This window comes from Sinohyriopsis cumingii, chromosome 6 (assembly GCF_028554795.1).
Source record: "Sinohyriopsis cumingii isolate HCF-2022 chromosome 6, ASM2855479v2, whole genome shotgun sequence".
NCBI classification, from domain to species: Eukaryota; Metazoa; Mollusca; class Bivalvia; order Unionida; family Unionidae; genus Sinohyriopsis; species Sinohyriopsis cumingii.
The window spans coordinates 123,594,734-123,607,344 of record NC_142966.1 but is presented as its reverse complement, the minus strand read 5'-3'; the positions used below and the strand labels follow the sequence as shown (position 1 = coordinate 123,607,344).

General features: G+C 36.6%; 1 protein-coding gene across 15 annotated transcripts in view; it reads left to right on the top strand.

Moving 5' to 3' along the window:
* Positions 1 to 7,553: 7,553 nt before the first annotated feature.
* LOC149797874 (exocyst complex component 1-like) overlaps positions 7,554 to 12,611 on the top strand; it is a 169,353-nt gene continuing 164,295 nt past the window's right edge. For 8 of the 15 annotated variants that reach the window (XR_016421906.1, XR_016421905.1, XR_016421903.1 and 5 more), the window contains exon 1: positions 7,710 to 7,909. The gene's annotated coding sequence lies outside the window, so the exon portion shown is untranslated. The other 7 variants (XM_089962896.1, XM_089962898.1, XM_089962897.1 and 4 more) reach the window with 4 other exon arrangements.

Below are 12,611 nucleotides of genomic sequence, written 5' to 3'. Positions count from 1 at the left end.
AGTATTCCAACAACGTTCCAGTCGGGTGTACCATCTTGTTTATTTTTCTTTGCAAACACAAACGAATTTTTTGCTGGTAATCCACCAAATGATTTTGATCAAATATTTGGCCAGCTGTGATATACTCGCAACTGTGCTAGCGCGATCTCGTTTACCCGAATCGCAGTTGGAAAATTAATACTGAATTCAGGCTTGGTTGAGCTTATTGTTATCATCGTGGTTTTCGGCGGAGTTGTATTTGCGGCTATCTGCTGAAGTAGCTCTGTCCTTATTTATTTTTCTTCTTTCAAATGGAAGACTTCATTGTATGTCTTAACCATTATCGCGAATTCGGAATCTGATAATTTACCGTCGCTGAGGCTTGATGATATCAGCGACGATAATTTAGAATATGTTGTTGTGGCTGTGTTTAATTTTACAACTGTATCGTTGAGTTTTGTGCTTGTGCACGTGGATATCTTTTTCGCGATAATATTAAAAGCACCAGCGATGGCAGCCGATGATGAAACGCATATTGTTACTGCTACTGCAGTTGTTACTGGCGTTAGTGCTGATAATACTACCCTGGTGGACGCAACTAACGCAGATACTGAACAAACTATAGCATCCAGCGCGATTACAGATCGCTTGTTTTATTTTTTACTTTTAATGTATACTCGATGATGGTATTTTTTAATTCTGATTGCCATTCGCGTACTTGATCGTATATATATTGTTGAACATTTAATGTTTTTGTTGACGCTGTCAGTGTCATTATTATTTTACACAGTAACCAAGTGAGGTGTTTCAGCAACAAATTTCAGACACCACCAGTAAGATGTTGCGGTTAATTTCTTATCAGCTGCTTCCAGAATAAATGTTTCTTCGGTTCCGCTATTTAATATGATAGACACAACTCCAGAAAACTTATCAGTTGAATGACGCCATGGATACGTTGCAAATATTTCAAATTTTGCAGCACTGAACACAGACGGCCTGTACACACCAGTGACTGTTGCGATATATTTGATAGTATTATTTTACTTTGACCATGTTGCGAATCCAGATGATACCGTGTATACGATGTTGGTAATATGTCCCGGAGTTACTCCGGGTGGGATTTTAATCAGATTAATTTTGTTAACAATCTCAGGAATTCCACTTACGACATCTTCGAGTGTTTTCGAGTGAGCGGAGTACCAAAGAATTCCTCTGCGTTTTCATTAATTTTTCTAAAGATTCTGGGGAGATTTGTAAACATACTGACGTGAACATCATACTCGGCCCGCAACGTGGATAATTTACCATCAACGGTGCTGTAGTTAACGTCAACATATTTTTTCGTCGCGGCATCTTCGTCGGATGTTGGATCTCTTAACACCACTATTTTATTTCCGTTCATGTTGAGTTCACCTGTCATTGTGTCACCGGTATTTTTTAAACGATTAGCAACACTTTTTGTGATTTCATCTCTGATGGTTGTAAACGATATACTTAAGTCTCTGATTTTTCCGCTGTCAGTTTACACAGGGATGTTATCCGTGACCGCACCGAGTACTCGTCGAACTGTGTCATTCCATTTGATATTGCTGGTTTTTAGCTTGCCATATCGATCCTGAAAAATAATAACCTCATCTGGGTCTATTCCGGACAGGGTTAAAAGATTATCAATTTCATCTTTGGTCGCATATTTTGATAAATCAATATCATCGCGTTTTTTACTTTTACTTGTGCGGAGAGATCTTCCGTAAATATCAACCATTATTGTCCTAGGGGTTGTTTAAAATGTTAAATTTTGCTGCGGTATACTCGTGAACGACTTTGTGAGGTGGTTTGGTTGATTTTGATAACGAGTCAAGTACATTAATTACTTCCCTGCGACATATTGGTGGATCGGTTAATGTTTGTGTTGGTAGCGTTGAGTACCAAACTGGAATTTGAAATGGAGTACTTTGTACTCTATTGACATATTTTAGAAATTCAACTGGCGGTGCTAACCCATACGAATCGAAATAAACAATTCCACGTGGATCAGTTGCATATGCAACCCAGTGAGTTCCTGGACCATCGCTGTTATCAAGATTAATAATTCCAGTTTCGCTGATATTTGGTTGGCTCGGTAACTGATCTCGCATAAAAACACCTCTGAAATTTTTTATTTTAAGTTGCTTAGCAGCATCGAGTAAATCAAAATTTGACATCGGTGCGAGACGCGCTGCGTCTGTTAAAAATGTTTCGGGTACCATGAGGGCGGAGTTCCTGGAAGTCTTAGACCCGCTCCTTTTTTATATCCCTTCCCAGTTGCTTTCTTTAATGCCATTCCAGCAGCGGTTCCAACAGCACCTAACGCGGCTGCTTTTGCAACAGCTGGGGCAGCAGCAGCTATCAGCGCTGGTACTGCTGCGAGAAGTGGAAATATACCACCGGTTTTAATCATGTCTTTGATGGCACTTGGAGCGAAATCAAGTTGAACTCCGGTTTTCGCTTGCTGCCCTTTATTGAAATGTTTTAGTTGAGTTTTGTCAAAGATAACTTGTTTGGACCACCATTAGCAATTTGATCTCGTTTCAATGTTATTTTTGTCCCGCATGCGCTCGCGTTTTATTATTGTAATTGTTTCACCTGACCGGGAGTCAGAGTGACATTAACATGCTGATACGACATTTTTATAATTAATGCGGTTGGACTAATTGTCTACATGTTTTCCACTGCAGCATCAATAACTCTCATTCGTCCACCAACACCTTCAAGTAACATTGCTTTATCGCTGAGGATAACTGCGATTGCTCTGTAATCTCTATAAACAACTGGTGGACCAGCTGCAGCAATAGGAAGGGCTGTTACATTAGCTCGAAAGTGTATATCAACGACAGATTGTCTAACTAAATCAAGATGTTCCAGTGAAAAGTAATAGATTGGATAATATTTTGTAAAATCTAATTGTGATATTTGTAAGCCAGTATCTATATTTAAATCACGTCCAAGATATTTCGTCAAGCGATGATATTATACACGTGCAACATGTTTAGTATTAAAATCTAACAGTATGTTCTCAGATAGTTCTTGATGTCCGTTTATTCTTAAGGAAACTTCAGAAACACCGAGTTTATCAAATATCATATGACTCCGTGTTTGTGAGTTTAATCGTGTAATATTAGGAAAAGCAATGAAAATATGTCGTGGTGCAGAAACTCCCTGCTGCGATGCTATATGCCATGTAAGTAAACCATTAATTCTACTTTGAACACTATCTGTGGTTACTGTATGCCATGATAACAACGATTTACCGCCTTGATTCATAAAAGAAAGTAATCGCTGTTCTTCAGCAATTGCCAGAGTCATCACCTACATCCATAATGAAAGTTTTGTTAGTAATAATTTACCAGCATCACTCACGGGTCGCCAGATAGCATCATTGTCAGTAGCTTTTCTAACAAGCACAACTGTGTGGCTGTGTGGTTTGCTCCAAAAATTACTTTTCTAACATCTCTACAAAATCCAAATATATGCGACAACGGAATTGTACAGGAAAATCTTCTACGATCACCACTCAACAGTAATTTACGCGTTGTAAATCCTAACTTAAATTCTGTATTAGCACCAAGAACCACCGACTGTACATCAGCGTCAGCGTTGTTGGCATTGTTTCTTGGTCATTCTATATTGTACTGATTATTGTTAGGAAAATCAGAAGTGTCCTTAGCAAACATCATTGATGGACCAGCTGATCTTGTATAATCATCAGAATATCTTGCCAAACCTATTATTGTTGTAGCTACATCAACATTATTTTCAATTGATTCAAATTTTTTTCCGTCAATCATATACGTAGCACTTTCAAACAAGGCCAAAATTCCATTATTAACAAAACCGACTTTAACACCATCTCCGTATTCTGTATCATCTGTTTTTATAATTTCACCTTCTACTTCAATAAATGTTTCAGCGGGTAAGAAATATCTACTTTTATCTTGAACCTGTAATTCAATTCTTCCTTGCTGATTTGGATCTCGTGCGTCATAAGAATAATACTGAAAATCACTCACAGATTCATTTTTAAGAACCGGTTCGTCTATGTCAAACGCTGTGTCGGATTCACGTTTAAACATTTTATTATAATTTGTTATCGTCTAAAACGAAGACCACTTCCTGATATCAGACTTGTATTTATTTGTTCAGTCCCTTGATTCATCGAGTCTGCTAGTTTTTGATTTGCGGCTTGATTTATTATTTTACTGACATTTGCGGGCATAACTTCAGTACTGGGTAATTTTACTAGTGGTGGTTGGACCGCTCTTGGTGAACCTTCCTGAGGTTTACGTATTAATCATGCTAGTCTGTCCTTGATTGCCAAGAACGCTTTACTGGCAACGTTACCAATAGCACCAGGAGCTTTATCACGAATAATATCCATGGCTTTCATCGATAATTGTTTTGCAATTGGCATTGCTTTAGGGACTATTCTCGTGAATAAACCCCGAACAACATCACCAAATCCATTTCCGTAAGTCATCCTGTATACTGGCAATCGTGAATTTACCACCCTGACCATAACTGGTCTACGATGAGAATTGTGTACGATCATTTTTATTTAATTATTTATTTATCTAATCACTGTGACAATTAGTCACTATGATAATCATCAACAAGCTCATCAATAAATTCTTGGTAAATATCAGTATCCATGATACCGCCTTGAAATAATCGTCGACAAATATCAGCTGCTTCATTAATTATTTCTGGTGAGTTATTTCCAGCTCGTTTTCCTCCTATGAGAACTTCTAACCTTTGCACGTCATCGAGGATATTGTTAGAACAAACAAGACCACTTCCCAAACCACTTCCGGTTGCTCCTTCTTCTGTTGTTTCCGTGCTTTTCTTAAATAGTCTTAAGGGTGATCTTTCTTCTTTTGCTTTTTTAAGTAGGTCTTCAGACCTTTTAAGTTCCGATATCAACTTTTGCTGCGGTGAAGAAGACTGTTGTTGTTCTATCTGTTGCTGCGGTGGAGGAAGTTGATAAGAAGGTTTCTGCTGGGAGAGTTGTTGTTCTATTTGTTTCACTCTCTCTTTATAAAGTCTCTGTATTTCTTCAAAAAGACTTCTGTATTCTAAATCATCATCTCTGGCTTGTTTTTTGTTTTTATATATGCGATATATCCATTTAATAAGATTATCATCGCTTACTTTTTCAAAACCGGGTTTTAAAATACTAGATTTATTAAATATACTAATTAATATTTTGTTGGATATATCATGTTCTTTAGTATTTTTAATATCTTCGACAAAACCTTCCCTAAATCTTGCAATCATTTTAATATTTTCTCTTATTGGTTTAGATGCAAGTTCTTTTTTTTACGTCGGCGACTTCAGTACGAATTTTTCCAATACCTTCAAGTATTTCTTCGCCGACGGGTGGAGGTTGAGCTGCAGCTATATCATTTGGAAGTTCTCGTAAAATCTTTTTTGTTTTTTTAGTTCTCTCTGCTATTTTTTTAGGCTGCGCAGCGGTTTGTTTTAATACTGGAAGAATACCCTTCTTCCTCTCCTCCTCATTCTTAATATCTCCCCATATAGCTCTTTCAGTAACCGCTGTAATGGGTTTAAATAACTGTTCTGTACCCGTAGCAAATTCAACTTGTGCTTCTTGACGTTCTTGAAGTTTTTGTCTTACAGAATCACGAACAGGAAGAAATTTTTTGATTGCTTCTAGTCGCTCTCGTGCTAATCTAGCGGAATATGATTCTCCGATGTTTGCCATTATTGATATAATAATGATTTAATTTATAGCAGCAGAGAGGGTGCTGTCTCCAACTTGGCACCGACGCGATCGCGTATTTTCCTGAGATTTTTCGCGATCAGAAAAACTTATCAGCGATAGGCTGGGTAAGTCAATTAGAGTTTATTAAGTTCGTTGACAGGGTTGTCTTATACTGGATACTGAGACAATCGCGATTTTTTTTTTGTTGTTTTTTTGCGATTTTTCCAGGAAGGCTTATTTTGCGAAACGGAGAGTGAACCAATTAGAGGTTGTTCACCCTCTCTGCTGCTGGTGCTGATGCAGGTCAGTGAAAGTTGTCGGCGAACAGATGGAGCGAAGCTTTCAAATAATTACCAAGTATTTCAGTTTTTCTAACCCAGGTTTGTTTCTATTTTTTTTAAAAGTGTATTCGATGATATAATTTAGATACTACTAAAATAAGAGGGAAAGATTAAATTCCATTGAAAATAACGGAGGTTCATTTAAAATGAATACTTTATTTAAAAAAATAGTTACAATGAAGGATCTGTTTTTGATGGAGACAAAATTTATGAGGAAAATTATGAAACTATAAATTAGTCTGATATATGATGTAATAAATGGGTATGCACTAAATTTTTTACCGTGCAGGACACCACACAGATGATTATGATGACAGTACTAAACAGCATCAACAACAGTAAAATGCTATTCTTCGATGACTGGTAATAATGGTCCGACATATACAGAGCCTAAGTAAACATTTGCTATAGAAAAAGAAGCAGGGGTTGTATATTCGAATTTCAGTGTGAATGTTAATCACAATGAAGAGGCGTAGCTGGGGGGGGGGGGGGGGGGGGAGGGGGCAGGGGGGTACATATGTCCCCGGGCGCCAAGGTACAGGGGCGCCAAAATGAGGCTTACAACGTTACATTATAATAAGTAAACAAGGGTAATATTCAAAAATGTGATTAAACCAGGAGGGGGCTGGGGCGCCAATTTTATAGTTCGTCCGCGGGCGCAAAATATCATAGCTACGCCTCTGTCACAATGAATTATAATCTCAGTTACGTAATAGAACATTCAAGAGGCGATATAATAAAACGGTAACCACCATGGAGCGACAAACCCAAATTAGTATCTATGATATTTTCTCCAAGGGACGAGTTCTCCACTATTCCTCGAGAACCAGCATTCATATCAAACGACTTTTCCAATTCGCTCTCTTGAGATTGCTCATTGGAAGTTCGTATACGGCATTCGAGAATTCGAAATGTTTTCAAGTGTAGGCCTTGCCAGGAATCTCAATTACTCGAAGTGGGTAGGCCTAGTGAAGGGGTTTGTCGTTTTCGTGAGTGAAGAACTCAATTTCACGCAATGGAAAGCGTGATTGCATATATGCGATTCAAAGGTATCTTCTGATAGGCTGTTTTTATTTCGCGAACTATAATCTTTTTAGCGCAAAGTATTTAAGTTTTAGCCCGAACTGATTGAATGCACGTCGGAGGTATAACAGTACCAATTGTACAACTCTAGGTGGGTGTAGCTTGAAGTGTAGGAACATTGCATTCAGAAATAAAAAACAAAACTAGCTGTGATTGGCGCATTATGTAAGAATTGTACTTTCTGTTAGGCTTAACAAGTTGAGCCTCTTGGCAACGTGAGAGGTTATGTTAATTCATAACTAGATCATATTTTAAAAAATTTATTTATGATTTTTCAAAAATGTGGTACACAAGGCTGAAAATGTCTGTTGTGACTAGACAACTCTTATTATCCCTGTTTTGTTCCAACAGAGTTCTCTCTCTTAAATGCAATGGATTACCTAGTTCTGTCCTTGTCAAATTGACAATCTTACATTGTTCTCTATGACAGTATGTGACACGCATGCTGAGGTAGGATAGAAAGTATATTTATTTCACCAAACATTAGCATTAAAATCTATGGAAAAACAATAGGTACCGTGATAGCTGGAAGGAACCAGACTACAACGGACATGCGCAAGCAGATTAAACAGGCATCATTTGGGGAGGACCTTCGTCTGCAGTAAAATTTTACGTTATAGTTTTTAATTCTCTCATATTAACAAGCTTTACCGAACATGTGACCAGAATATTGTATTTGTTCGTGTAATATCACTTTTATGAATGCTATGTGTTAGATATATGGAAAGATCAGGATTTTGAAAAGCGGGTACATAATATTCGCAATGATACTTAATTTCGTATGTACGTCAGACCTTTCCGTGTTTGAATATGGTTTTGCATTATGTAATGTAATACATACGTTTCTTGCTTACTGGCCGGAAATTAGTATTCAACCGAATTTCCTACGTCTTTGTCTACTTACTGGATAGTCATGTCTTTCATGCATTTAGGAACATACCAAAGAGAGCCATGGCCTATGTATCGCGACCGGAGTTGTAGTCTTACTCTTCATCCCCGTTTGTTTGTACCCCCCTACCGATTTAAAAAAACGAGAACATTTAATGTGATAAAAATTGCTCATATCTAAGTCAATTGAATCATTGATTTATAATTTCTAACCTGACTGACCAGAATGGCGCAAATACTGGCATCCCCTGCACCATTTCATGCTTAACGGACTTTCCACACTAACACGGCGCCACATTGCGTACACTATAGGCTAGTTTATTTCCTTCAGACAACATAATGACGTTGTTCATCCTGTTCGGCAACTGCTGAACAATTGCGTAAATTACATAACGTTGAGAGTTTGGAATTATATCCCTTTGCATATATGAACATAGAAGTTAAATCACTTGTTAAATCCACATGAAAAGCAAATATAAAGTTGTCATTATTTTTATTTGCTTGATTCGACATTGTAAATATCGGAAGCAGACGACTTATGTATGTACATCTGTAGTCGTGATACACTCCTTTGCTGAAAATAGACTTGTCCAGAAACAGGAAATGGATCCGAGCATGTCCGTCTATTGCACTGAAAACTTCGTTAAGCATGAAACGTGCATAAGATGACAGTGTTAGGGCCACTCTGCTCAGAGTCAGGTTATAAACTATAAATCAATGAATGAATTGACTAAGTTCCTTGCACTTTTTATCACATTAAAGGTTTCCATTATTTAAATCTGTAGGGGGGTACAAGCAAACGGGTTTGTATTATCAGACTATAGTCCTACATGTAATACTTCGACGCTGATATTTATGTTTTGGGCATCAGGGTTTTACTGCCTAACTAACGGCCCTGTAAAGTGTGTATTGATGTTGACTAACATCGTAACGAAAGTCACATTTTCAGGAATATCTCACACAGCTGGCAACTAGAATAACGACACTTTTCTACAAAGTAAAGTAATAATGTTTTAGTCAGACTTTACTTACTCTGATGTCTTTTCTCTAAGAAATTCAAATTCTCACAAAAGAAATGGACCTGTTTTCAAGTTTCGTTGGCCTACATTTCAGTTTGCTGGAAAGCGATGAAAGCTGAGAATGCCAAAATCAGCTTAATTTGAAATATTATTCTTTAACGAAATGAATAAAAAATATACTGTGCCTGTTGGAACTGTAAGCAACGTTTTGTTTCATTCAAGAAATATGTCCCGCACATTAACCTCTCTCGACTATCTTCACATTTCAACAAATTCAAATGTATGTCGACGAAAGATGAAAATGCATCCATTTGCTAGTCTCAGATTTTGATTCCACCAGGATAAAAACAGCACAGTAAGTATATTAATTACATATCAGTCTGTGGAAGAGTGTTGATATGGGCTGCCAAGTGTGTGAGATATTCCTGAAACTGACAACTCGTTCCGATGTCAACCAACATTGGAACACGCTATACAAGCCCATTATTTGGGTAGTAAGACAGAGCACCAAAACAAAATTAACATGTGCTATGTCTTACATTGTTGGACTACACAGGAGTTTAATGTTTTATCAATAAAGCACGATAAAATCTCTTGACAACATGAAATCAACTTATTGGTACTATAAATGAACACAAGGAGTGCAAGCATGACCACAACCCTCCACTCAGTTTGACTTTTTCACGTCTTTTAATGATGCAAAATCGCAAGAAGATTGAAAAACTATTCATGCAGTGCTGTTGGGCGTTTCTGTGCACCTAAGGTTTCCGTCACCAGTACTGAAGCAAAAGGCATATGACCGATTGATGAAAATAAAATACTGCAGTACTTACCATTTGAAAAGAGGTAATAGTTGCCAGAACATTCTGTTCAAAATTATATTAATATTGGATACATGGGATACCACCCCCATGTTTTCATGACTCGCAATATGTCAGCCTATTCTGCGCACAGCTTTGAAAAGATGTAATATTTATCCATCGGGCTATAGAAATGAAATATATTACATTAGACCATTTCTGTCTGCAGTTCAGTCAAGTAATTAGGTTAGGTTGATAGCTAGTTTTACAAATTCAACGTAACAATGCCAATAAATGGCAAGCGATATTAAGCCAACTGAACCAGTCTTGTAAAAAAATTAGTAAAGTTCAACATTTTATAAAAAGTAAGCTATTATATGGAAGAGAAACAACAATGAATAAGGTCTAACGTATTTATAATGTCTTGTTTATGGGGAAAAATTACTAAAGAATTTAGAAACACTATAAGCCAAGGAATTTCTTGCGAATCCCATCTCTAACAGCAAGTTGACATGTTGGGTAGCAGATAATTTTGTATGTGTGGGACAACTTCTTGCAAAATTGGAAACTTGGATTAACATGCAGAATTTTGTTAAGGTAAACATTTCCATCTTTTAAATAATGTATTTATTTGTATGAATCTAAACAATACAAAGCAAATAAGTTTTTCTGGGTTATGGGTTCAAGACGATCATGGAGTGGGTCTACAAGTTGACATTTAGAAATCCCATTTTCATATGCATTTCAGGTTGAAATTTGGAATATTTTTGTACAGTTTATGAATATCACTTTTCTAAATTAAAGTATGACTGTTCTTTCTTGATACAAAATGGATTTTTGACCCAAAATAACACGTGATCCAATGTTTACAGAAATGATGTATCGTTGTGCAAAATTACCCGACGTGCAGAATTGGCCGACATGGTGGTATCCATTCAGAAGACAGTGACGTACTAACACATAACTCTCAGATGACCATCGCATGAATCCAATTCAGCAAATTAACCTTTATTTTCACCAATACAGTCACAAATCCTTTCTAGCAAAATCCATCAGACGGACGTAGCCCATTCTACCACAGGCTGAATAACATCATGAAAGTAATTTCACAAGATAAAATGTTTAACTTACTTTTTATTTCAGATTGTATCATTTGATAATTTTATATAAATTTCCAGAACAGAAATATGTAGTTAAAGTTTGGATAGTAGAAATGACAGTTGATGATGTCATCACACTTCACATATTAAAGTCTAGATGGATGCTCTACCCGGTAGATTTAAAAATGTTGTTTGATTGACTTTCTAGAGGTTGCCACCTGTTAAGATCATCTGTTGTTTGTACTGAAGTTTTTTCATAACAGAAAATAATAGTGAAGAAGAAAATATAATACTTGTATGAGAGCTGTACTATTTACTATGATAATAATGATGATAATGATAGAGAAAAAAAACAATAGGAAAGGAAAAAAGTTGATACTTTATACCACTGATTAACCATTGATGAAGGTGATGTGTGTGTGTGTGTCTGAAAGAGAGAGAGAGACAGACAGACAGATGATGCAGGTAACACAAAATACTAAAATTATCAGGATTAATGTGTATATAATGCGAGGACAGTCTGAACGCTATCAGCAACTGTATGTATGTATGTATGTGCAGAGTGAGAGCATTTTTTTGTACAACTTTTGAAAATAGTAGTAATATAATACTGCAAATAACATTTTCATGATGCATTCATTATTCTGAGCAAATTCAGCTAATCAATTCCGCATTATTAAATTTCCCTAGTATTAAAAGATAACAGATTCTGCACCGTGTTTGGTACAATTATTAGACCCTACCACATATTTACTGCAGGGTAGAAACTGGTAGAATGGGCTACTTCTGTCTGATGGATTCTGCTAGAAAGGGTTTGTGACCGTAATGGTGAAAATAAAGGTTAATTCGCCGGATTGGATTCATGCGATGGTCATCCGAGAGTTATGTGTTAGTATGTTACTGTCTTTTGAATGGATATGTATAGATGTTTTTAGTCTTCTTGTGATTCGAAAGCGATAAAAGACGCGTGAGAAAAGTCAAATTGAGCAGATGGTTGGGATTACGCTTACTCCTTGTGTTTATTTTTAGTACCGATAAGGTGATTTCATATTGTCAGAGATTTCATCATACTTCATTGATAAAACGTCAGACTTCTTTGGTATCACACCCTATTTTGCCTCATATCTATTTTGATGCAGTGTCATAAGCTCACAATTCTCGAGAGAACATGATTCTCAGTAGCGTCACAATCACACCATTTGTTTAAATTGATCATCATTGAGTCATGCAGACAGAAACCATGGAATGTCATGACTGTCTTATTTTTTAATTTAAGTATATGCAGTTCATTTATCTTTATGTGCAGTTCAGATGCATTTTTTTGCAGTGCATTTGTCATATGCAATACATTTATTTTTATATGCAGTCCAAATGCCTTATAAGCAGTGTATTTATCAGTATATGCAGTCCATTTATCACTAGATGCAGTACAAACACCTTCATTTGCAGTGCATTTGTCATATGCAGTGCAAATGCCTTTAATTGCAATGCATTTGTCATTATATGCAATACATTTATTTTATATGCAGTCCAAATGCCTTATATGCAGTCCATTTATCATTACATGCACTACAAACAGCTTTATAAGCAGTGCAGTTGTCATATGCAGTGCAAATGCCTTTATATGCATTGCATTTATCATA